Source organism: Palaemon carinicauda, chromosome 30 (assembly GCF_036898095.1).
Source record: "Palaemon carinicauda isolate YSFRI2023 chromosome 30, ASM3689809v2, whole genome shotgun sequence".
NCBI classification, from domain to species: domain Eukaryota; kingdom Metazoa; phylum Arthropoda; class Malacostraca; order Decapoda; family Palaemonidae; genus Palaemon; species Palaemon carinicauda.
This window is the reverse complement of record NC_090754.1, coordinates 4,725,675-4,750,674: the sequence shown is the minus strand read 5'-3', so window position 1 is coordinate 4,750,674 and position 25,000 is coordinate 4,725,675.

Below are 25,000 nucleotides of genomic sequence, written 5' to 3'. Positions count from 1 at the left end.
CACATATATGGTACATTGCTAGCAAATGATTATATGGTACCAAAAAAAAAAATACTGATATACATATGATTCGGTAACTTGTTAAAGAATGTTAAAAAATAATTGTTACCTTTGTCAGAAACATAGATTAACACAATACGTTATTTAATAAAAAATATTTGTTACCTTGGTAAAGATTCAATTTTAGTGCACAAACACGAATTCCTGGTACGTACACGTACCACGGTTTCGTACATTTATATATATATTTATATATAGGGCTTATATATTTTATTAGATGCCCATAGATTCTGTTATTTTTATTTTTTTTTCTCTTTTCTTTTAACATTCCGGCTTATATATTTTATTAGATGCCGAGAGAAAAAAATGATTTATTATTTTTTTTAATGTTTTTAAAATGTATTTTAACAATGCAAATGTTCTATAGTTTCTTCAATTACATATTACTAGCGTACTAACTGCTTTTTGTACACACGCTATTCCCAGACAATTTTACTCCTTTTAGCGAATGAGGTGGCCACTTCAAACGGCTTTAAACTGAATTAAATAAGGAGTTTTGTCTGGACATGGCAAAACGTTCTGTTTTAGCTGCAAACTGTTCCGTAACATACGCCAAACAAAGATGTTCACGACGATAAATATCATCACCATCACAACTGTTCCTGCTAGTAGTATGGGGTGAAGAAATTCCTTATAAGTCGGTGACAGGTGGTCCATCTCTGTCAATTTCATCTACCGCTTGGCTACCTGTTTGTTGTATGGGAGAGGTAGTGATGGCATTGTAGACGTCCACGTGAAGTTCGCGAAGTAGGCTCGTTCTCTGATGATGGTCTTTATCCCGATCACCATGGAATTAGGGGAAGTCCCGATACAACCATCTGCTACAACGAAGATTTTTGCATAGGACGTGGATCCGTCCGGGCATGATACATTGAAGCCGTCCTTGTCGTATCGTATCCACGAGCCGTGGTTCAGTCTGCAATTGAACTCATTATTGTCAAAGGGATAAAGCTTATCCAGACAATTTTCACTTGTATGGGAGAGAGCACCATCTAGCACTATACCTAACTCGCATGAATCCATTAAGTTTTTATGGAATTCAAATGAGTCTTTAATGACCGTATATGTTTCCTTATCTGGGGAAATCAATACGTGTCCTGTCAAACTGGATATTACTGGATTATAGTGATTCGTCATGAAAGTCGGAAATGGTGATATCCTGTAAGATTGCCAGGCATCAGAAGAATCAAAGGGAATTGTAATCATAATCTTGTTATTTTCAACACTTACTGTAATTAGGCTGTAATAAAATTCTGACCTACGTTCGTCTAACAAAGGAACATAGCCTAGTTTCTCCCGTCCGTTCTCCAGAACTAACTTTAAGTATTTCATAGGCAACAAATGGGGCGACAGTACACCTTTAGTTGCTAACGTGATAGCTTCTACATAATCTTTGGATTTCTCAATGAAATGTGCAATTCTGTTATGTATGTGATCTATTTTTGAATCATAATACGTTAACGTTGCCAAGAAATCCTGTACTTCCATAATCTGACTGATATTACTGGAATGTTCATTTACTAAATCCATAATTTGATTGATTGAAGCTAACTGATTCCTTAGTTCTGACATAATCAATTCATCTTCATGAGTCAAGAACTCAATTTTTTTATTTTGATTACTAATCTTAAGACGATTGGAAATTCCTAAACCTAAACTTGCAATAGACCCAAAGATGTTTAATGCAGCAAAAATAAACGGGTTTCGTCTTTCTTTATGTTCGTGCCCTACAGTCTACATCAAAAGGTTACGAGCCAAAGATTCTGTCTCGTAAGTCTTATTTTGCAAGTCATCAGATAGCATCTCTGCAACTTTTAGTGTCGATCCAAGCGAACTCTCTGTAGTCAAATGAAAATGTCTTCTATGCAACTCATCTAATGAGACAGCAAACCTTGAAATGGCGCATTTTAAGCTAGTGACATCATTCTCTGGAAGAAAAATTGCTTGCATATGCACTTCTACAACTATGTTTCTTGATGCAATAAAAACGACTTCTTGTCTTTCAACTATAGTGCCATATTTAAAACCTATACTTTTAGTTTTAGAGCTCGTCCCACACGAGAAAAATGTCTGAGCGAACAATATCACTCCCAACAAAAAAAAATTCATCTTGTAAACCTGTAACGAGAAAAATATATGTAATTACTCCTGTATTAAGAAGAAAACTTTTAATCATACAAATAAAAATTTTTCCCTCACTTCTTTCCCTCTTTTTTTTTTTTTAAATTTCTTATGTGAGCCAATGGTACTATTCTCTCATCCGTGGGTTGGGATACGTTTTGAACTCTAAACCTATTGGCCGTTAATGTTTCCAAAATGTTAAATGGGCCTTCAAACTTAGGTGTTAGTTTATAATTGAGTCGTTTACGTACATTTACCTGTATATATACATTATCACCCACAGTATATGTTTTAGTTGGCTTCGCTATTTTATCATGATTCCTTTTCATTATGATTTGTGATTCTTCTAAATTCTTTCGAAGGATATCATATCGACTTTTGCTTGCATTTATACATTCTTTTAAAGGATTTGACAGATTAGTTGTAGGCGTTAATATCTGGAAAGGCGTTCTAACTGGGGTACCATACAATGCTTCATGCGGTGACATTTTAATTGATATATGATATGAATGATTCAGAGTACTCAGTACCGCAGGTATTGCAATATCCCAGTTGGGGCCTGATCCCCCTAGTATTACTCTTAATATGTTTAAAACCTTCTTATTTGCTCTTTCCACTAGCCCATTCGACTTTGGGTGATATATCATGGTATTTATTTTCTTTATGCTAAGGAATTCACACAATGAGGTAAGAAAGTGATTATTAAATTCACCACCCGAGTCTGAGATTATCATGTGTGGAATTCCATGTTTACAAATATAACACTCGTAAAACTTCCTAGCGCATTCAATCGCAGTTTTAGTTTTAAGCGCTATCAGTTCTGTATATCGAGTTAAAGCATCTACAATTACAGAAGAGGTGCTTATTTCCTCTGTCTGACTCGTAAAATCCTGTTGACAAATCTAAATGTATTCTTTCAAAGGGTTGATTGGGCACGGGATAAGCCCCTAGGCTGACAGGTGTTTTCGTATGCCCTTTTTGTTTTCCTGACATGTGCGACAATTAGCTATGTGTTTTTTTATATCTGTAAGCATTGTATGCCAATAAAACAATGATTTGGCTTTCTGTGATATTAATGAGAACCCCGGGTGTCCATGTAATGGATTTGCATGCAACCAATTCAGGACAGTGGAAATAAGTGAGATTGGTACTACTACCTGGTCGTTAGTTACATGTGGTGTATTGCGGGTTTTCCTTGTCACGGTCCTACACAGAATATTATCTTTGATTATATAATTCTGCTGCTTATACTTTATATATCCCTTTTCCTTATGATTGCCTTTCTAAGCATTTATAATTGTTTCTATTTTCTGATCTTTTCTTTGCTCAGTCTGTAATAATTCAGCGCTCCAGCCTAAATCTTCTTGTTCAGATATCAGTTTAACAATAGGCATGGATGTTGATATATCTATTAATTCAGCTAAAGGCTCCGTACAAGATAACACGGGGTTGCGTGATAATGCACCCGCAATGATATTTGCTTTCCCAGGTAAATATCCGATTCTTGCGCCAAAATCTTGAATGATCAAATGCCACCGAGTTCGTTTAGGGCTGTGGTTGAAGCCTTTAAAGAACTCGGTTAGTGGTTTATGGTCAGTAAGAACCTTAACGGGATAACCGTATATTATGAACTGAAATGCACTAGTGAATTAACAATAGCTAGCCCTTCCTTGTCTATTACTGCATACTTACTTTTGGAAGTTCTCAGTTTTCGAGAATAAAAAGCTATCGGGAAAAATTGTTTATCATATTGCTGAAGCAACACCCCCCCTACTCCTAAGTCTGAGGCGTCTGTTGCAATGAAGAATTCCTTACCGAAGTCAGGAAATTTTAAGATAGGAGAACTACACAGTTCATCTTTCAAGGTATTAAACGCCTGTTGATGATGCTCAGACCATATGAAATCTATGCCCTTCTTCGTAAGATCAGTTAAAGGAGCGGCTATTATTGAATAGTTGCGTATAAAACGCCTGTAATATCCACTACAACCCAGAAATTGCTGTATTCCCTTGACATTAGTAGGTATGGGAAAGTTACGGATAGCCGACACCTTATCATGGACTACTTTAAGACCTTGGCTTGACACCATAAAACCCAAATATATTAATTCTGTTTTGAAAAATTCACACTTACTAATCTTTACCCTTAAGTTATGTTGTCTTAATCTCTGTAGTACTAGTTCTAACTTACGTAGATGTTCTTCTAAGGTGTTGGAAAAGATTACAAGATCGTCCATATAGGCATGCAATATATCCCCTAACAAGTCTCCCAACACTATGTTAATCATTCTTGTAAATGTTATGGGAGCACAAGGTAAACCAAAAGGCATCTGTAAAAATTCATAATGTCCCCTGGCTGTGCTGAAGGCTGTGTATGGGATACTATCTTCTTCTGATGATATCTGGTGAAAGCCTTTAAGTAAGTCCAAACTGGTAAAATATTTATTCTGACCTAACAAAGACAAAATATCGTCAGTACATGGCACTGGGAATCGATCAGGGATCGTCTCCTCGTTTAGACGACGGAAGTCTACGCAGATACGCCATGTTCGATCTTTTTTCGGTACAACTATTAATGGAAAATTATAAGGGCTGTTTGATTTCCTAATGACTCCTTCTTCTAGCATTTTACCTACTTCATCATTTATTTCATTCTGGAATTTCATAGGGAGTCTGTACGAGGGTACATAGATAATTTTCTGCTTGTCCTTTAACCTTATTTGATGCTCGATCACATCTGTTTTTCCTAAGGATCCATCCGTAGTGGAAAAAAACATCATGATATTTAGTTAAAAGTCCAAAAATTTTCTGCTGAATTTCTTCGTCTTGATTGTCTTTATTGATTTTATTTTTAATAAATTGCAAAAGGGATTCATCCGCAACTGATTGAGCGTGATTGATTTCAGCTACGGTAAGAATACGATGTTTATAAACTTCTACATCCAAGATATGTTGATTTTTGTGAATTACTAAAGTGGTATTTAAATGATTACACACTTCAATATTACATTGTTGATGTGAGCCTACTGTATAAATAGCTTGTGTGACAGACAATCCGTTAGTTTTCAAAGTGTCGGAAAGGATTAATATTTCAGATCCCGGTAATGTTTTCTTTATTTGCACTATTAAATTGGAAGGTAGGTTTGGCTCGATAGTTTGCTTGCAATATGATATTACGGGTGAACAAGAATTCTGCTGGGTCGTGTATATTATTTCTTTATTAGTGAGACAAGTTATTGGTTCTTCAACGTACGTTACGGTTACATTTGTCGTCTCCTTTTTATCCAAAACTGATTTTAAGGTATTAGAAGACTTATAGAATTTTTCTTTGATATACAGGCCGTGTTTGGCAGGGGCTAAGATAATGTTTTGATTTCCCATAGATGGGTATCCTATAATTACAGCTGGATACATATCAATGTTTCGTACAACAACAAATGTATCGGCAAACGTGCGTTTACCGACTTTGAATTGAACATGAGTTACGCCTATGACATTTAATTCATTATTTCCTATACCCGAGAGTCTTACTCCGAATTTTTCTATCTGAAAGCTCGAAAACAACAAATGATGTGTTCTCAAATCCATGATATTACGTGGACTACCAGAGTCAAAAAATAACGTAAAGGATTTGTGTTCTAAATTTATAGCATATAAGGTTGGTCGTAACTGATTTTGGCTTATTATTGTATGAATTCGTTGCAAATCTACGGGAGCATGCACTGTTTTACTTATTTCGGCCATGTGTTTCATAGGAAAATCTATTGCCTCACAATGATCTGATAAAACATTAAATTGATTATTCAATACTATTGATGTTGACATGAATGACCTTGACCCAACATCACTCTTTTCCCCACTGGAGTTAATTATGTGGTATTTGCTTTGCTCTGCACATTCTGAAAATTAGTCTGACCTTTGCGAGGTCTGGTTTGACGACCCAGGCTCAGCGTTATTCGAAGAAGTGTTTGTTTGTTTCGGATTCTGAACTACATTGACGTTTGTCTGTTTCTTCTTATTGTTAAAATAAGGATTTTTCTTTTTATTTCCATATGGAACTGACTGTGGAATTGACTGTGTATTTCTAGGATTCTGTTGTGTCTTACGCGAGTAGCACTGACTATATGAATGAGTAGAACTATTATGTACCGAACAGAATTTCGTTCTGCAGTCCGCGATCAAGTGACCTTGACGTTTGCAATTATAACACGTCATTCCCGCTACTTGACTATTATTAACTACGTTTACTTGTTGTGGCTTTGTTTCATTCTTTGCAAAAACTTGAGGTAACACGGGATCTAGGTCTGGACACTTAGCCATGTGTTTCTTTATCTGTTTATATACATCCAATTCCGTACTTGCAGGCGTTAACTTTTTATCAAAACACCGCACTAAAGCTTCAGGCAACATAAGTGTCATGCAAGTTAAATACATTAATCGTAGAAAATCTTTCACGGAGATGTTATCTCTAGTAACCCAAGTGGAATTACCTAAAATATCCTGATATTCATTAAGCCTATCAGCTATGAGAGCTGCTCTCTCAATAACATTAAGCCGATTCATAGTGGCTTGATTAAGTGTATTTCTTAACGTTAATACTACATCCAAGGCTTCTTCACCCCCATAGACTGCTCGTAACCTAACTTTGAAATCATCCGAGGTAACTGCTTCTTGAAATGAAACACCTCTTAAATACGCACTCGCATCTCCCTTTGAAAAATCTTGAAAAATCTATAAAACTTTTAGCTTCCTGTAATTGTACAAAAGGGTCTACGATTTGTTTGGCATTTAAATGGGCATCGACGGATGAAATCCATGACTCCACATTTTGAGGCAAGAACCCATTAACCCGACTCTGAAAAGGAAGGATTGCAGACCTGGCTTTTACAAGCGTCAGAATCGGGAGAGGATTAATCTGTCCTACGCCACTAGGTCCAGGGATGGGGCTCACAGGGGGCGTCATGACTACTGTGTTTCTTTTCCTACCTCTTCAACCCCTTGCAATTCTATCAAAATATCTATATGAATATAGACGTCCACTGCGTAAACGCATAAGCACCCAATGATAAAGATTATAACAAAATTCCCCAAAACAATGATACTAATCCCAAGACTTTTCCCGAGAATTTCTGAAAGAAAACGGAATTAGCACAAAGAGAGAAAAATTCTAGATGAGAATTCGGAGTTGAACACAGTTTCCTTTAATGAAAGGAAAATAAAAGATTAGCAAACCACTCACCCTGGTAATAATCGACTAACGACTCGTGATAACTACACTTCACTGCCCAAACTGAAATGAATATGAAAATTGTACTTAGCTTTATATGGTTCTGTGTGATGTCGTCATATCCTCTCTCTCTCTTGATGTTTGGGTGAATGTGTCGGTCCGATTCGCTCTCTCTCTCTCTTGATGTTTGGGTGAATGTTTCGGTCCAATTTCCGTTGAATGTAGTGCTTCCTGGATATGTTTTTTAAGCGTTGAACGTCAGTCCTTGGGTTTCCTAGGATGTTGATTGAAGATCCAGTTCATCAGTTTGTAGGTATAACATTCATTAAATGTTTTAGTCTTCGATGGACTATGACACTTAGTCAAAATTGTAGATTCATTACTGTTGATTTCTTGAAGATCTTTCTCTGGTTTTTACATCTTTATTTCTTGAAAATCTTCCTATAATTCTTAGAGTCTTATTGTTAATTTCTTGAAGATCTTTCTCTGATTCTTAGAGTTTTAGCGCTGCCACCATTTATTAGTGTGCTACTGTTATTACCACACATTGAGTATGTGCTGTTTTAGATGTTGAGTCTTGAATTAAAGTCCAGCATGGTAACTTTAAAATGGTTTATTCTCTAAAAACAACAGTGTTAAACATCTCCATCACAGGAGTATAGCTGGTTTGGTCGGATGACCAATTCAGGTGAAGTATAGATAAGAACTGCCTAAAATATCGATATCACAGATATCGTATGTTTAGTTGTCTCAGCATTTAAACACAATATGTAAACTTTACATTCGTCTAGGAAGACACCTGCATCCGGTGACGACACAATCTTTCACACGGTATGCATATGTGTTTATGCTTCAGAAAAATGTTACATTGCTGAGACATGCAAAATGCATCCTGTTATGATTTTATCTGACTACAGCAAATCTCACGCTAGCTTCTTCTTCCACAATGACATATTACGTCATGTGTTTTAAACATGTAATAACTAACTATTACATATATATATATATATATATATATATATATATATATATATATATATATATATATATATATATATATATATATATATATATATATATATATATATATATATATATATATATATATATATATATATATATATATATATATATATATATATATATATATATATATATTTATAAAAATTTCTACCTCATACTTAGGATCGAACGCTAGCCCCTTCTAATGAAAGGCCAGGTCGAAACCAACCACGCCACGAGAGGCCATAAAAGGAAATCGGAACCTGACGCTAACTAGCTGTCCGAGGATTTACCTGGCGAGACATCAGTCTCTTACCAGCGAGTTTTACCCGATTTCCCCGGCCCACCACGTAACACAGTTGGTAGTAATTCATTCAAATAACCCCTAATGAGTCAATATGGATAAATATCAACACAACATTCTGTTCAAATAGAAATAAATTTCTACCTCATACTTGGGATCGAACACTAGCCCCTTCTAATGAAAGGCCAGGTCGAAACCAACCATGCCACGAGAGGCGATAAAAGGAAATCGGAACCAGACGCTAACTAGCTGTCCGAGGATTTACCTGGCGAGACATCAGTCTCTTACCAGCGAGTTTTACCCGATTTCCCCGGCCCACCACGTGACACAATTGGTAGTAATTCATTCAAATTACCCCTAATGAGTCAATATGGATAAATATCAAGTTAGCGTCAGGTTCCGATTTCCTTTTATGGCCTCTCGTGGCATGGTTGGTTTCGACCTGGCCTTTCATTAGAAGGGGCTAGCGCTCGATCCCAAGTATGAGGTAGAAATTTATTTCTATTTGAACACGATGTTGTGTTGATATTTATCCATATTGACTCATTAGGGGTAATTTGAATGAATTACTACCAATTGTGTCACGTGGTGGGCCGGGGAAATCGGGTAAAACTCGCTGGAAAGAGACTGATGTCTCGCCAGGTAAATTCTCGGACAGCTAGTTAGCGTCAGGTTCCGATTTCCTTTTATGGCCTCTCGTGGCATGGTTGGTTTCGACCTGGCCTTTCATTAGAAGGGGCTAGCGCTCGATCCCAAGTGTGAGGTAGAAATTTATTTCTATTTGAACACGATGTTGTGTTGATATTTATCCATATTGACTCATTAGGGGTAATTTGAATGAATTACTATAGTGCTCCCAAACAAAAGTGGCAGTCGAATGACAGTTCTTCTGAATATTTCGTATATATTTCAAATAATTTCGTACCTTCACGACCTCTCGGTGAGGATACAAGAAAACAATTTACCCAGCTTGACATTTGCGTATTAACTGATTTAGCGTGTCGAACTAATCCTGTTCTTCTCTGAGAATGGGTGACCTCCAAATCTTAATCTTTTGATTCTTTCTGGGTTTTTTTCTACCTACAGAGTTTTTCAGTACACTGGAATTTTTTGTAATCCTTTTAAACACATACTCACAAACACATATATACATATATATATGTAAATATATACATTTATATATATATATATATATATATATATATATATATATATATATATATATATATATATATATATATATATATATATATATATATATATATATATATATATATATATAGTTTCGTGATATTTCTTCAGAGGACTGAAGTCCTCTGAAGAAGTATCACGAAACTAGTCATGACTTAAGCGTATATTTCGTATTTTCATTTTCCCTGTGGGTCTTCTGCATATATATATATATATATATATATATATATATATATATATATATATATATATATATATATATATATATATATATAATGCCGTATATCATATTCACTCAGATAAAGATGTAAAATTAATAAAGACACGTGCGCCTTGTTTTCAAATGCATTAGAGACTTTTAAACTATTCCAATTTCTTTTCCAATGGCCACCTGGGAAAAATAGCCGAAAAGGGAACTATATCCGAGATAATGACCGACGGAACTGCCCTACCTTCAAGATCTTAATCCATCCTCTGCTTTAGGGCTTCTCCAGATAAAATGACCGAAATATTTAAGATTCGATGCGAAAAAATAAGCTCTCAGCTGCCACTTTCGTTTGGGAGCACTATACCAATTGTGTCACGTGGTGGGCCGGGGAAATCGGGTAAAACTCGCTGGTAAGAGACTAATGTCTCGCCAGGTAAATCCTCGGACAGCTAGTTAGCGTCAGGTTCCGATTTCCTTTTATGGCCTCTCGTGGCATGGTTGGTTTCGACCTGGACTTTCATTAGAAGGGGCTAGCGTTCGATCCCAAGTATGAGGTAGAAATTTATTTCTATTTGAACACGATGTTATGTTGATATTTATCCATATATATATATATATATATATATATATATATATATATATATATATATATATATATATATATATATATATATATATATATATATATATATATATATATATATATGTGTGTGTGTGCATATATGTATATATATGTATATATGTATATACAGTATATATATATATATATATATATATATATATATATATATATATATATATATATATATATATATATATATATATATATATATGCATACATAACCACCAAATTTACCATAGATGTTTCTGTATCTTGATTATTATTATACGATATACAATTTAAGAACCAAATATGTAAAACTGGAACATTGATAAAATTTTGTATATTTTACCCATGAAATTTGTTCAGGTTTCTATCATTACAGACTGGTCAATGTTGGATTTAGCTTTACGTATATATATATATATATATATATATATATATATATATATATATATATATATATATATATATATACACCCACAAAATATCGGATCAGGATAATGGTAAACTCTGCATTTGTATTTAGAGCTCATTATGATAGAATATAATAGAATATGCAATGTTCTCAAATGTAAGTGGGATAGTTTCTTACTATGGTGATTATGCTATCATCCACAAACGGGGATAAAAACATAATAAGTAATAAATGACTGCTAGTGTAGAAATCAAAAAGATATTTATAATGAGACTAAGCTCCAATATATGAATTTAATATATATTCGTTTTTAACATCCCTCGTGTTAAACTTATAATACCTCCGCCAAGAATCTATATATCTTTAATTTAGAAAAATAAGAGCAATGATATAATTTATCTCAATTAAATAAGTTATTATTTTACATCGATCAAGCGATGCACTGTGCAATATATTAAAATCTAAATGAATAGTTTATTGCATATCTGAAACAATAATGGATGCAAGCTCGCCAAAGGTTATAATCCCTACATGCAGGCAAACATGACAATATACGTGTCAATTCAAAGTGTGTGCCACAGATGCAAGCAATGCATGTATATTCTAGCAGTGAGAGAGAGAGAGAGAGAGAGAGAGAGAGAGAGAGAGAGAGAGAGAGAGAGAGAGAGAGAGAGAGAAAGAGCTAGTATCGTGTCTTTAGAATGGTTTTCCCGTAATAATCAACGATTAGCATATATATATATATATATATATATATATATATATATATATATATATATATATATATATATATATATATATATATATGTGTGTGTGTGTATATATATATATATATATATATATATATATATATATATATATATATATATATATATATATATATATATATATATATATATATATATATAAGTATGTGTGTGTGTTTGTGTGTAGGAAATAGATGAACTGGTGATTTGATCTTGAAGAAGGTGACCTGAGGTCAGACAGAAATGGAAATAAATAAGGGCATTTTAAAATTTACATCATTTTTTATATAAAATTCTCTCCCCCTTAAAGATTTAAAGGCTGCTCATGAATGGCAGAGGCAAGGGACAGTGACATTGTCCTATCGAGCAGGCAGTGCCCCAGACTGATCAAATATACAAATGATCAGCGCTCAAGTCTCCTCTCCACTCAAGCTAGGATCAAGGAGTGCCAGGCAATGGCTGCTGATTATTCAGCAGATAGACCTATAGGCTCCCCGAACCCCCTTCCTTAGTCACAAGGATGATGAGGTTACAGCGACCAAAGAAACTAATGGGTTTTAGCGGGAATCGAACCCCGGTCTGGCATTTCCCAGTCAGGGACGGTACCGCATCGGCCACCACAACCCTTAAGCTTTAAAAAGGGAATAGGCTTATTGGAATGGTGTAAAGTTGTAAGAAAAGAGAGGAATATATTCAAACAGGTTGACTATGGTCTAAGAGGAATTAAAACTTATAAGGGTGATTCAAGGCCCATTGCGTCAAGAGGCATAGGAGATGATGATGATGATGATGAGAGTTAATTAGTATGGACTGTAAAAAGACACGTCGAGACTTGATTCGAAGGTTAGAAACTGAGAGGATGTATTCAAACATGAAATTCAATTACATTTTGCAATATTCTTAGCAGATCATAAGGAAATGATTTGTATGAATACTGGAAGATCCACAACAAAGTAATTCTCACCTTTGGTTGGTCACTAAAAATTATATTACAACAGGAAAGCCATATTCAGTAATAGAATCTGGGGTGGGGGGATGCTTGCAGTTCCCGGAAATATACAGTGTATGAAAATAATATTTTTATTACTGCGAATGAAAATAACGTATTCGAAATATGATCAAACGAGGAACCTCTTGATGATTGCAAAGAAGGAAAAAGATACTGATAAAAAAAATAAATATACATTTATCTGCTAATTGAATAACTATATTTTTCGTTATAACGAATCATAATAATAGGTGTTCTGATCACAATAACAATTACTTGAAATTCATTAAAGATTATTGTATCTATTACACAAATCTATTTTGAATTCGTGATTTTCTTGAAAGCCAAATATATCAAACGCAACACAAGTAAACAGACATAAATCAAACGTGTAAACAGGCAGAACTTTAACAGATAATGAGATCAGTTGACTATTAGACAATATTATGACAAACAATTCAATAGATATTTGGACGCATTTTGAAATCCTGACTATATTCTGGCTAATTAGATGCAATTATGTACCTTGGCTATGATTCTATGCCTCTGATGAGGAAAGGTAGACTCATATCAACTTTCTTCATTCCTTTATCTGATCTCAGTTATAGTGTACTAAAAGGAAGATGAACTGATGAATAAAAAAGTTCAAAATTCATTTACTATAAAAATTGTCTATGTTTCAAGAGAACTTGAGATGTTAATTGGTGTTCAAAGACTAAAAATGGAAAACCATCAAACTTGTTTTATTTTCAAAATTCTGATATAAAACGGATTTTGCATGCAAAGGAGATGAATCTTCAGGAAAATTTTCATGATTATGAGAGTTCTTATTAAATGGGGTTTTCAATGACAGGTCCTCTTAAATAATGGCTGAATCTATTGCAGCAAATTTCCTCCATTATATTTGAATAGGAATAGAAAACGTAACTTAGAATTACAAATATCTTGAATGAATACCATTAACAAACAAGACGGATATTCTTTAAATTATTAAGTCCTATGGGAATGCAACTCAGTAACTTTGTAAATTATGGAATGGATTAGCAATACATTTTATGAAGGGAAAGTTGAATAAAAAGCAACGTTTCGTAATATCGCAGGTGTTTTTTTTTTATTAAGAAAAAAGAAAAAAAAACAGAACAGGAGTGCATTCATATCAGTATTTAGACTTTTAATTGTTGAAATATTACAAATTCTGAAATTTTTATAGACCCCTAAAGTTTTATATACTACCACTAGAGAGTTATGGGAGTCCTTTGACTAATCAGACAGTATTTCATAGGATCCTTCTCTCTGGTTACGGTTCACTTTCCCTTTGCCTACACATACACGGAATAGTCTGGCCTATTCTTTACAGATTCTCTTCTATCCTCAGACACCAGACAACACTGAGATTACCAAACAATTCTTCTTCACCCAAGGGGTTAACTACTGCACTATAGTTATTCAGTGGCTATTCTCCTCTTGGTAAGGGTAGAAGAGGCTTTTTAGCTATGGTGAGAAGCTTTTCTAGGAGGACACTCCAAAATCAAACCATTATCCTCTCGTCTTGGGTAGTAGCATAGCATCTCTACGAAGGTCTTCCACGTCTTGGGTTATATATATATATATATATATATATATATATATATATATATATATATATATATATATATATATATATATATATATATATATATATATATATATATATATATATATATATATATAAATATATATATTTATATATATATATATATATATATATATATATATATATATATATATATATATATATATATATATATATATATATATATATATATATATATATATATATATATATATATATATATATATATATATATATATATATATATATATATATATATATATATATATATATATATATATATATATATATATATATATATATATATATATATATATATATATATATATATATATATATATATATATACACACACACACACATATATATATATATATATATATATATATATATATATATATATATATATATATACATATATATATATATATATATATATATATATATATATATATACATATATATATATATATATATATATATATATATATATATATATATATATATATATATATATATATATATATATATACATATACTATATATATATATATATATATATATATATATATATATATATATATATATATACATATATATGTCACTCACTAAATCCTGTCTGGAATTCTCCGAGTTGGGTCTTTCATCTGCTGTCGCTATTCTCTCCAGAGATCCCTATCCAATGCCATCTGAGCTAGCCGCTGATATGTCTCGCCTCTATTTGTTTTCTTGAATTTTTCACCCATGAATCTCTTGGTCATCCTCTCGGTCTGTTTCCGGCCACTCGACCATGCAGCACTATATTTGGCCATCGGTCCTGTTCCATCCTCTGCACATGACCAAACCATCTCCTCTGAATAACCTCCACTGTAATCAGAATCTTGTCCTCAACACCAGCCATTTCTCGTTCGCAATTCTGTCCTCGGGTCTTAAACCACAGATTCTTCTCAGACATTTCATTTCAAAGGCTAATAACTTTTTCTCTTCTCTCTTCTTCAGTGCCAAGCATTCAGCTCTGTATATCACAGTGGGGATCACTATTACAGTTAATCGTCTAGTTTTCAACTTAATGGATATATTTCTATCTTTCCAGATTCTTCTTAGCCTAACAAATGTTTTCTGGTCACTTGAGTTTCGGTCTTGAATTGCTCTTTCCATCATTCCATCTGCTGTTATAAAACACTCCCAAATATATGAACTCATTGACTTGTTCCACTTCTCCCTCTTATAGCTGTATTTCTAAGGCCTCTCTTGTGTGTCCGATTTTCATACTTATTGGTCTACTCTCTGTTTATCACTAATTCATACCTATTGCACTGTTCCTTCACCATTTTCAACACTCCGAACTTCCTCTTTAGTTTCTGCTAAAATCACTATGTCATCTCTATATTTCATGCTAGATATTTTTGTCCCTCTTACATCTGTGACCCCTTCATAACCTTCAAGTGTTATTCTCATTACCCATTCCAAGTATAATTTAAAGAGGTGGGGTGATAATTGGTAACCCTGTATAAACCCACCAGTGATTATGAACTCTTCTGTCAAACACTGTGCTTTTCTTACCCTAGCTGGTGTCCTTTCATACAATCTCATGATGGTTTCCAGTATTTTTGGTTCTAATCCCCATTCTTCCTGAATCTTAATCATTCCTTCCCTCCATAAGGACTGATATGCTTATCTGAAGTCAATAAATGTACAATACAATTTTTTTTCCTTCTCCAGTATTTTTGTATGATTTGTAAGGAAGTTAATAAATGATCAATTGTTCCTCTACCCGACCTAAATCCTGCTTGCCCCTCATCAATATTTTCTCCTCCTGCCTTGTTATTCTACTTTGTATGATTTTTGTGAGAACTTTGTAAGCATGTGGTAATAGACTGATAGGCCTATAATTTTTTAATAAGGTTGTGTCCCCTTTCTTGTGTGTTGGAATTATAATGTTTTCAATCCAGTCATTTGGGGCATCTTGTCCATTTATTATATCCTTGCATAAGTCACACAATCATCTATCATTTCACTACTAGCTTCAAGCAATTCCTTTGGTACTTCATCTATTTCTGGTGCTTTCCCACTTGACATGGCTCTTAAAGTTTTTTTTTTTCACTTTTTCTGTTTCTAGCCCAATTAGTAGTTCAAAACGTCCTCCTGCTCTTACTCTGAAGGCAATTTTTACTTCCTCGATCTTCAGTTTAAACAGATTATACCTCACTAGTTATTGATTTTTTTCTCTATCTATATGAAATTTGATGCAGTTGTTTAAAAGTAGTAGTTCGTGTGATGTTCCAGTCTGCTCCCCTAATCACTTTTGTTCCCATCACTGAGTTTCCCATTCCTTATTCATAAGGATATAATCAGTATATATATATATATATATATATATATATATATATATATATATATATATATATATATATATATATATATATATATATATATATATATATATATATATATATTTATTTATAAACCCATGACCCAAGGGATCATTGGAGAGTTGGGAGTGTGTGACGACAGCCATAACAGGATGTGAAAATAGACTAAGCTAAAGCATTGCATAGGTAAACATTTAATTATGTCTTGTAAACATGTCACAAGCCTCCCGTGAGAAACAGTTGACCTATTGATCCCTACCGGAACCACCTGACTTCTGGATATAAGGCTGCATGATCATATTGTCTTTGTATTTGTAATAAACGTTGAGATAACTAATACTACATTATCGACACCAGCTTATTGTAAATTAGTTCTATTCATCTTTTCATACGGAATGGTCATCCGACTAAACCATCCATACTCCAGTGATGGAGCTAACAATAAATTGTTTAAAGTTGACTTGAACTTTAACTTATTCTAAGAAGTAACATATAAGTCTAATAATTCTATATCACATTGAAGAGACATGAGCTAGAACCACGATGTGTGTGTATAACATTCTCACACTAACAATTGGTGGCAGCGATTACAACTATAACAACCAGTAATTACAACTATATCAACCAGTGATTACAACTATAACAACCAGCGATTACAACTATAACAACGAGCGGTTACGTAATAATTAGCAGCTACAACAGTAATAAATCTACAATTACGACGAAGTATCTACGTCTACCGAAGTAATGAACTCATCGAATATTAGCTATAAATCAGATATAAACTGAGGAACAGGATCTTCAATCAACATACATCAGTAAACATCCTAAGAATACGAAGAAATGTCCTTCATCGAGACAAATTCTAATATCAGTATCAACGTTTAGTTAAAGACTTTCATCACAAACATTCAAGAATCACATCAAGAAGCCAAGTTGAAGGTCATCACCCAGCTAAACTCTTGCAAAACAAGAGAGAGAGAGGACGTGACGTCATCATATCAACAATTCTTCGCCCATATCTACTAAAGCTAAGTACATCCTTTATTCATTTAGTTTTTGCAGTGAAGTGGTTTATGTCACGAGTCGATCATCCATTATTGCTGGGTTGAGTTATATGCAATCTTAATTTTTCTTTATTAAAGGAATCTATATTTAACTACGAATTCTCGTCTGCTGAATTTTTTTCTCTTTGTGCTAATTCCGTTTTCTTTCGAAAGTTTTTGGGAAATATCTTTGTCACATTAACTGTCTTGATATCATAATTTTGGGGGAACTTTGTTATAATCTGCAACATATCTTTATTGTATAGTGAATATGCGTTTACGCAGTGGGCGTTTGTATTCATATAGAGATTTTGATAGGATTGCAAGGAATCGTAGAGTTAGGAAAAAAATTAAAGTAAATATGATGCCCCCTGTGAATCCCGGTAACCCCACTCCTGGACCCAGTACCCCTACTCCCGTGGTAACTCTAGTGAGTACAAGATCAGCTATCCTTCCTTTTCAAGGTCGAGTCAATGGGTTCTTACCTCAAAATGTTGAGTCGTAGATCTCGTCAGTAGAGGCTGGTTTAAACGCAAAACGCATCACAGACCCATCTGTACAATTACAAGAAGCTAAAAGTTTCATAGATTTTGCTAAAGGAGATGCAAGCGCGTATCTTAGGGGAGTTTCTTTCCAAGAGGCAGTTACATGGGACGATTTCAAAGTTAGGCTACGTGCAATATATGGTGGTGAGGAAGCTTTAGGTGTAGTTTTGATATTAAGAAATACACTTAATCAAGCCTCTATGACTCAGCTTAATGTTATAGAACGGGTGGCTCTCATTGCAAACCGGCTGAATGAATATCAGGATATTTTAGGTAATTCCACATGGCTTACAGGAGATAACATCGCCGTGAAAGATTTCTTACGGCTAATGTATTTAACTTGCATGACAATTATGTTGACAGAGGCTTTAGTGCGGTGTTTTGATAAAATCTAACGCCCGAAAGTATGGAACTAGATGTATATAAACAGATAAAGAAAAACATGTCTATGTGTACTGACCTTGATCCCTTGCTTACTCAAGTTTTTGCAAAAAGATTAACTAATCCACAACAAGTAAACGTAGTTAATTATAACCAAGCTGCAGGGATGACTTAATATAATTGCAAACGTCAAGTTTACTTGATTGTAGACTGTAGGATGCGATTTTGTTCAATTCATAACAGTTCAACCCATTCATATAGTCGATGATTGTCGCGTAATCAACAACAGAATCCTAGAAATACGCAGACAGTTCCCTATGGAAATAAAAAGAAAAGCCCTCAGTTTAATAAAAAGAAACAGGCGAACGGCAATGTAGTTCAAAATCAAAAACAAACAAATAGTGCTTCAAGTAACTCTGTTCCTGGGCCGTCTAGCCAGAACTCGCAAGGTCAGACGAATTTTCAGAATGTGCAAAGCAAAGCAAATATCACAAAGTTAACTCCAATGGGGGAGAGAGTGATGTTGGGTCATTCATATCAACATCTTTTGTATCAAATAATCCATTCAATAATTTATCAGATCATTGTGAGGCAATAGATTTTCCTATGAAACAAACGGCCGAATCCGATAAATCAGTGCATGTTCTCGTAGATTTGCAACAAATTCACTCAATAATAAGCCAAATTGAGTTACGACCAACATTATATGCTGTAAACTTAGAATACCAATCCTTCACATTATTTTTTTACTCCGGTAGACCATGTAATATCATAGATTTGAGGACTCATCACTTGTTATTATCGAACTTCCCTATAGAGAAGTCCGGAGTAAGGCTCTCGGGTATAGGAAATAATGAATTAAATTTAATAGGAAGTAACTCATGTTCAGTACAAGGTCGGTAAGCGCACGTTTGCCGATACATTTATCGTTGTATAAAACATTGATATGTATCCGGCTGTAATTATAGGATACCCGTCTATGGGCACTCAAAACATTATCTTAGCCCCTGCCAAACACGGCGTGTATATCAAAGGAAAATTCTATAAGTCTTCTAATACATTAAAATCAGTTTTGGATAAAAAGGAGAGGACAAATAAAACAGTAACGTTGAAGAACCAATCACTTGTCTCATGAATAAAGAAATAATATACGCGACCCAACAGAATTCTCGTTCACCCGTAATATCATCTTGCACGCAATCTATCGAGCCGAACGTAACTTCGAATATATTAGTGAGAGTAAAGAAAACTTTGCAGGGATCTGAAATATTAATCGTTTCAGACACTTTGAAAACTAACGAATTATCCATCACACAAGCTATTTATACAGTCAGCTCACAACCACAATGTAATATTGAAGTCTGTAATCATTTGAATACCACTTTAGTAATTCACAAAAATTAACATATCTTGGATGTGGAAGTTTATAAACATTGCATTCTTACCGTCGCTGAGATCAATTACGCTCAATTAGTTGCGAATGAATCCCTTTTGCAATCTATAAAAAATAAAATCAGTAAAGACATTCAAGAAGAGGAAATTCAGCAGAAATTTTTTGATCTTTTAAATAAATATCATGATGTTTTCTCCACTACAGATGGATCCTTAGGTAAAACGAATGTCTTAGAACACCAAATAAGGTTAAAAGACAAGCAGAAAATTATCTATGTACCCTCGTACAGACTCCCTATGAAATTCCAGAATGAGAAAAATGATGAACTAGGTGAAATGCAGGAAGAAGGAGTCATTAGGAATTCAAACAGCCCATATAATTTTCCATTAATAGTTGCACCAAAAAAAAAAAAGATCGAACATGGCGTATCTGTGTAGACTTTCGTCGCTTAAACGAGGAAACGATCCCTGATCGATTCCCAGTGCCATTTACTGACGATATTTTATCTTTGCTAGGTCAGAACAAATATTTTACCAGTTTGGACTTACTTAAAGGCTTTCACCAGATACCATTAGAAGAAGATAGTACCTCATACACTGCCTTCAGCACAGCCAGGGAACATTATGAATTTTTGCGTATGCCTTTTGGTTTACGTTGTGCTCCCATAACGTTTACTAGAATGATAAACATAGTGTTTGGAGACTTGTAAGGGGACATATTGCATGCTTATATGGACGACCTTGTAATCTTTTCTAATACCTTAGAAGAACATCTATGTTAACTAGAGCTAGTGCTACAGAGACTATTACAGCATAATTTAAGGGTAAAGATTATTAAGTTTGAATTGTTCAAAACAGAATTAGTCTATTTAGGTTTTACGGTGTCTAGTCAAGGTCTTAAAGTATTCCACAATAAGGTGTCGGCTATCCGTAACTTTCCGATACCTACTAATGTCAAGGGAATACAGCAATTTCTGGGGTGTAGTGGGTATTACAGGCGTTTTATACGCAATTATACAATAATAGCCGCTCCCCTAACCGATCTCACAAAGAAGGGCGTAGATTTCATATGGTCTGAGCAGCATCAACAGGCATTTGATACCTTGAAAGGTGAACTGTATAGTTCTCCTATCTTAAAATCTCCTGACTTCGGTAAGGAATTCTTCATTGCAACAGACGCCTCAGACCTAGGAGTAGGTGGGGTATTGTTTTAGCAATATGACAAACAGTTTTTCCTGATAGCTTTTTATTCACGTAAACTGAGACCTTCTGAAAGTAAATATGCAGTAATAGACAAGGAAGGGCTAGCTATTGTTAATTCACTAGTGCATTTTAAGTTCATAATATATGGTTATCCCGTCAAGGTTCTTACTGATCACAAGCAACTAACCGACTTCTTTAAATGCTTCAGTCACAGCCCCAAACGAACTCAGTGGCATTTGATCATCCACGACTTTGGCGCGAGGATCGGTTATTTTCCTGGGAAAGCAAATATCATTGCTGGCGCATTATCACACAACCCCAGGTCATCTTGTACGGAGCCATTAGCTGAATTAATAGATATATCAACATCCAGGCCTATTGTTAAAATGATATCTGAACAAGAAGATTTGGGCTGGAGTGCTGAATTATTACAGACTGAGCAAAGAAAAGATCAGAATTTAGAAAAAGTCATAAATGCTTTGAACGGAAATCCTAAGGAAAAGGAATATGCAAAGTATATGCAGCAGAATTATGTAATCAAAGATAATATTCTGTGTAGATCTGTGACAAGGAAAACCCGCAATACACCACAGGTGACTAACGACCAGGTAGTGGTACCAATCTTACATATACCCACTGTCCTAAATTGGTTGCATGATAATCTATTGCATGGCCACCGGGGTTCTCCATAATGTCACAGAAAGCTAAATCATTGTTTTATTGGCATACGATGCTTACAGATATAAAAAAGCACATAGCTAATTGTCGCACTTGTCGGGAAAACAAAGGGCACATGAAGACACCTGTCAGCCTAGGGGCTTATTCCATGCCCAATCAACCCTTTGAAAGAGTACATTTAGATTTATTAACAGGATTTTACGAGTCAGACAGAGGAAACAAGCACCTCTTAGTAATTATAGATGCTTTGACTCGATATACAGAACTGAAGAGAGCGCTTAAAACTAAAACCGCAATCGAATGTGCTAGGAAGTTTTACGAGTGCTACATTTGTAAACATGGAATTCCACACACGATAACCTTAGACTCGGGTGGAGCATTCAATAATAATTTCCTTAACTCACTGTGTGAATTCCTTGGCATCAAGAAAATTCAATACCATGATCTATCACCCAGAGTTGAATGGGCTAGTGGAAAGAGCGAATAGGAATGTTTTAAACATATTGAGAGTTACACTAGAGGGATCAGACCCCAAGTGGGATATTGCCATACCTACAGTACTAAGTACTCTGAATCACTCATATCGTGTATCTATTAAAAGGTCGCCGCACGAGGCACTGTATGGTACCCCAACTAGAATACCTTTCCACGTATTAACACCTACAACTAATTTATCAAATCCTTTAAAGGATGTTATGAATACAAGCATAAGTCATTATGATATCCTTCGAAAGAATCTAAAAGAATCACAAATCATAAGGAAAAGCAATCATGATAAAATAGCGAGGCCAACTAAAACATACCGTGGGTGATAAGGTATACATACAAGTATACGTACGCAAAGGACTCAATTATAAACTGACACCTAAGTTTGAAGGCCCGTTTAAAATTTTAGAATCATTAACGGGCAATAGATTTAGAGTTCAAAACGTATCCCAAACCCACTGATGAGAGAATTGTACCATTGGCTCACATAAGAAATTAAAATAATAGAGAAGGAAGTGAGGGAAATTTTTGTATCTATGAAACTTGTATCATATTTGTGTGCAAAAAATTTTTTTTACAACAGGAGTAATTACATATATTTTTCTGATTGCAGGTTTCCAAAATGAAGTCTTTATTGTTAGGAGTGATATTGTTCATTCAGACATTTTTTTCGTGTGGGAGGAGCCCTAAAACTAAAATTATAGATTTTAAATATGGCACTATTGTAGAAGGAACAGAAGACGTTTTCATTACAGCAAGCAATGTAATTATAGAAGTAAATATGCAAGCGATTTTCCTCCCGGAGGATGACGTCACTAGCTTAAAGAGCGACCTATCAAGGATCGCTGCTTCATTAAAAGAAATGCATCGGCGTCATTTTCCTTTTACTACAGAGAGTTCGCTTGCACCAACATTAAGCGTTGCAGAAATGTTATCATACGACTTGCAAAATAAAATTGACGAGGTAGAAGCTCTGGCTCGTGACCTGCTGATGTGGACAGTGCGACACAATAACCTTGAAAGACGTAACCCGTTTATTTTTGTTGCACTAGACATCTTTGGATCTATTGCAAGTTTAGGCTTGGGAATTTCAAATTGTCTTAAAATCAGTAATCAAAATAAGAAAATCGAGTTTTTAGAACATGAAAACAAACTAGTTTTATCAGAACTGAGGAATCAATTAACATCAATTAATCAAATATTGAGTTTGGTGAACGAACATTCTAGTAATATCAGTCAGACTATGGAAGTACAAAACTTGCTGGCAAAGTTAACGTATTATAATTCAAAAATAGATCATATCCATACTAAAATTTCACATTTTATTGAGAAATCAAAAGACTATGTGGAAGGTATTACGTTAGCAACAAAAAGTGTTTTATCACCACATCTTTTGCCAATTAAAGACCAAACGTTAATTTTGGAGAATGGACGGAAGAAAATGGGTTATGTTCCTTTGTTAAACGCCCATAAGTTAGAATTTTATTATAGTTTAATATCAGTAAGCGTTGAAAATTACAGGATCATGATTACAATTCCCTTTGATTCTTCTGACGCCTGGGAAGCATACAAAATATCACCATTCCCAACTTTCATGACGAATAACTCAAGTTCAATAATATCCAGTTTGACAGGACAAGTATTGATTTCCCCTGATAAGGAAACATATATGGTCATTTGAGACTTAGATAAATTAACTTACTGTTCAGAAGCAATGAATAATAAGGTGTGTACAGCTGACTCCTTTGAATTCCATCATACATCAATGGATTCATGCGAGTTAGGTATAGTGCTAAAAGGTTCTCTCTCCCATGCATATGAAGATTGTCTGAAAAAACTTTATCCTCTTGACGATAAGTTCAATTACAGATTGAACAACGGCTCGTGGATACGATACGACAAGGACGGCTTCAATGTATCATGCCCAGACGGATCCACGAATTACACGGTCCAAGGAATTAACACTATCATCAGGGAACGGGCCTACTTCGCGAATTTCACGTGGACCACTACAATCCCATCCTCACCTCTCCCATACAACGCACGGGTGGCTAAACGGTTGATGAAACTAGCAGAGATGGACCACCCATCACCGACTTATGCAGGGGGGAATCTTAGTTTCTACGTGTTGCTGGCATCAATCGGCGTTACGGTGGTGATTCTTATCGCCGTTAACATCTTTGCTTGGCGTAGGTTGAGGCAAAAACAGGTGGAGCTCCAGAGGAACGCTTTTCCACGTCCAGACAACACTCCTATTGCATTGAAAGTATTTACATTTAGAACCGTTTGAAATTTACCATTTCCCTTGACTCAGGGTGGGGGGGGGGGGTTAAATTGTCTGGCAATGAGAATTGTGTGAAAAGCGGTCAGTATGCTAGTAATATGTAGTTGAAGAGACTCCAGGACAATGCATTTGAATT